This window comes from Hipposideros armiger, unplaced genomic scaffold (genome assembly GCF_001890085.2).
Source record: "Hipposideros armiger isolate ML-2016 unplaced genomic scaffold, ASM189008v1 scaffold_3737, whole genome shotgun sequence".
NCBI lineage: Eukaryota > Metazoa > Chordata > Mammalia > Chiroptera > Hipposideridae > Hipposideros > Hipposideros armiger.
Genome location: NW_017734972.1, coordinates 4,142 through 8,142, shown reverse-complemented (window position 1 = coordinate 8,142; position 4,001 = coordinate 4,142). Strand labels below are relative to the sequence as shown.

Genomic DNA, 4,001 nt, shown 5'->3' with positions numbered 1-4,001 from the left:
TCTGTACTGTATTTGCCTTCTATATATTACTAAAAATAAATTTAAAATTTATTCTCATTGACCACAAGAGTATATTTCCCATATCAACTAAGCTAAAATAACAAATTAAATTGATGGTCTTTTTACCATTAAAGATAAACGAACAATATAAGAATAACAAAATACTTACGGGGGTATTCTTTCGATGATTGCCTGAAGAATACTTTCAACATTTGTTCCAAGCTTAGCAGAAATCTAAAAATATATACATAAAAAAAAAACACGTTTACTCTTAAAACTGTACTTTTTTCTTTTATCCTGGTGACAGAGCTTTATGATCAGAAAAAAAAAGAATCCTAACAGTTATCAATTTGAAGAACATAGTAAAAAGAAGCACCAAGCATATATTGGGTTGTCAGAAAAGTCATGACATATTTTTTCTCTGTTTTTCACTGCAAAAATGCATCATGACTTTTCCGACAATCCAATAGTATATTGACAAATGTCCTTCCAGTACAGTTAGGTGATTCTATGGTTCTTGGATTAAATTATAAGAGCATTCAATTATGGTGTTGAAAGAGTAGTGGACTAAGAGCTCAAAAATTCTAGGTAACAATCATGACTCTGCATGGCATGTATGACTTTGACCCATACNGCCACTTAGATGGAATACAACATTATCCAGTCATTAACCTGATATCGAAAATTTCCTATAGCCAGGTAGAAATGAATGCTTCTCTTACTATACGATAAACTCTTTATAACCAAAACAAAAATGTATTCTTTATCTTTGTGCTAGATTTAGAAGAGTATTTTTGATTACTGATTCTAATTTTTACCCTCAGTAACATACTAGTATTGATAATGTGGAGATTTTATCAAGTTAAAAAAAATATTTGTATAATAGTTCTCACGAAGTTTCATCAGTAATCACAAGGTAGTTCAAGTTTTATTGCTATTAATCAAGAAACATTGAGCTTTAACATCTAGTCAGCTAATGGTATACATGTTTCTCTTACATTGTGCATACACACACGCATACACACACACAATTTAGTTTTCCCTTGTATCCTGATTCACAACAGTACCTTTATCAATTTTGCTGATGAAAGAACAGCTTTATATGGAACAGTAGGGGTTGTCAAAATAACTGAAGCATTATATTCTTGCTCTAGTCGCTGGTTAAAAACTTCCATATGCAAAAGTCCAAGGAATCCCAATCTGAGGGAGAAAAAGTCAAACTGCAAAATGTTTATGTCCCATAAGGCTCTATTTTCTTTGATGATACTTTGTGGGGGGAGGGGTAGAGTCAAGAGTCATTCAATTCACATCATAATTAAATGCTAGCATAATTTCATTAAGTAAGATTCAAATGTTCCATTGGGATTCTATTTAAAATCGCTATAAAACTTACCCATGGAGTATGAATCCACAGTGTGAAATAGGGAGATACTGTTTTATTTCACTTTACACTAATATGAACTTATCTTCAGAAATGTCCAAGAGCAACAAACCATTTAAACTTTACTTTTCAAAAAAAATGGGACCCTTAATGTAAATGAATCTTAATCTTACCTCCAGCCAGCACCTAGGGCAAGGCTACTATCCCGATGAACTGTCACACTGGAATCATTTAAAGTCAGTTTTTCGATAGCACTCTTCAGGTTATTATATTCAGACTGATCTACAGGGTACATTCCTGAGGACACAATGATTTCTTATTATCACATGTGAAAAGCTGCCTAAAGAACTAAATATATTGCTTCCAAGATCAAAATTAATCATTTAGCTTTTAAATAACTTTCTTATATTTCATTCACCAAAATGTTGGTTTGCTTAAAAAACTATGATTAAGTTACACTGACTTCAAAATATCTTGCAAGTTTCATAGCCTTAATGAATTTACAACTGGATTCATAGTCCAAGTGATGTTTTTATGATTTTGCAATTATATAGGGAAAACAAACAAAAAAAAGAACCATGGGAATTAGGCCTAGGAAAATACAATGTTTATTTCAAGAAATAAAAGTGGAAGACATTCCACAACTACAAATGAAACTCTGTTAGCAGATAAAAAACAGAAGTAAAAATAAAAACTACACTGAACTGTTAATTTTCTGAGGCAGATTATCCATTAAAGTCAAAGATAAATTTTGCTTTTTTTAATCCACTGACAAAAACTACAAAGTTACTGATTAATCAGATTCTCTTTCATCTGACATCTCAAGTCCTTACCTCTCAAGTAGTCCTCCAAAATCCAAATGACTGACTTTGCCTAAATATGGGGGTAAACAAAGTTCATAATTCCCAATGAGAGACACTAAAGGCTAGGTGGATACCTAGCACAGAGTAACCTGATGACCTTCAATCAGGCCTTTCTTTTTCAAATGTCTGTAATTCCACACAGTAGTAAAAGGTTATGAAGTTACACATGTCAAGTGACACTATTCTCTGCCATGTCTACACTATACAATATTAAAAAAAGGCCANATAATACTATTTTAATAGTATAATACTGATTTTACTAAAGAATAAATAGACAAAGAGAGGGTAAGTAATTTACCTTGCAAGTAAGTGGTGGAACAGAAATGTGAAACGAGGCAATATGGCTTCAGAATCCAAGCTATTATCCACCCCACTACCTTTCAAAGAAAGCCACTAGGTTGTTTAAATCTGAAAACCCTGAAAGTAAAAAGCACATTTTATAATTTCCATTCTTTGTCAACATAATTTTCTAAGAAAGAGTAAAGGACACACAATTTTTAATTTATAAAAGTTCCTTATATTTTCCCACCAATTATTTATCAGATTGTGTCTTCAGAACTTTTATAAAAGCATCTTTTGGAACTTCAACATTGCCAACTTTCCTCATTTTTTTCTTTCCTTCTGCTTGTCTCTTCAAAAGTTTCATTTTTCGGGTAATATCACCACCATACTGAAAAATATTTTAAAAATTTGAAGTCTAAGTCACTCCATAGAAAAAGAATCTTACAATCGCATAGAGACATCAATACAATTACAACCTTGCAATTATTATCCACAAGTTAGACACCTGCAAAGACACCTCTTTAACCCCTTCCTAACAGATCCTAATTTTACTGCCTTCAAGAATGATAAAGGCTTGATTGTTTTTATTTACTTATTTATTTTTGGTTGGAATATCCCCAAGGAAACCCAGGACTACACTATGAATGTCAAGGAAAAATTATCAATCTTCTTACTGACCCAAGAAATTTTGGATTATATAGCTATAATGTAATATAGAAACTCACATGGGCATAAATGTGCCAGTCCCTTTGCAAAGGATTTAGGAAAAGTATCATTTAATTCTTATAATGACTGAATAATTTTTTTAATAGATGAGACAGCCAACTTGGCAAAGCAATGCAGGAGGTGGATTTCAATTCCCATACTCTTCCCACTGTTAAGACAGCCATTGCCTTCAAAGTCTTTCTGTATAAATTAGATCAACAAAATGTGTTATCCTGTTCATAATGTTATAAAATACTTTCTTAGATATTATTCCAAATAAGGAAATTTTTAAAATAAGATGAAATAATATTTAAGAACATGATCAAAATGAATATGCTATCATAGTCAAGCTGAAAGTTACCCATTTAAAAAAAAAAAACTTGGACATGAAATAATAAGTATTATAAAAACCAACAATAGAAACCAATATATTTATACCCCCTTTGATTTTAAACTCATAAAATAGATATATTACAAAGTAGAATACAGGTAGATACGTACACATTTTGCCAAAACATTTTTCCTATAGGCTTTCACACTGTAAAAGAAAATTTTGTATTAAGTAATTTCATTATACTGTTTAAAAGCATTTTCAAAGTTTCCCCTTTATTAAAGATTTAAATGATTGTGTCAGACCTATGTAAAAGTGCCATAAATAGATAGCTCAAATAGTCTTGTGTTTGATTTTCATATATTTGGGATAAAATAGAAAATGAATTCAACATGAATATCAACATGTATTTTATTAAGAATAAAAGAGGTCAAGGTTT

The 4,001-nt window shown here is 31.0% G+C and overlaps 1 long non-coding RNA gene across 2 annotated transcripts; it reads right to left on the bottom strand.

Annotated features, from left to right (window-relative positions):
• Positions 1–1,068: 1,068 nt before the first annotated feature.
• Positions 1,069–2,458, bottom strand: LOC109378789 (uncharacterized). Of its 2 annotated transcripts, XR_002123068.1 has the most exons (3): positions 2,215–2,458; positions 1,555–1,678; positions 1,069–1,200 (listed from the first exon to the last, which is right to left on the bottom strand). It is a non-coding gene; the product is annotated as an uncharacterized LOC109378789 (long non-coding RNA). The 2 variants fall into 2 exon arrangements; XR_002123067.1 differs by having other exon boundaries at positions 1,555–2,458.
• Positions 2,459–4,001: the final 1,543 nt, after the last annotated feature.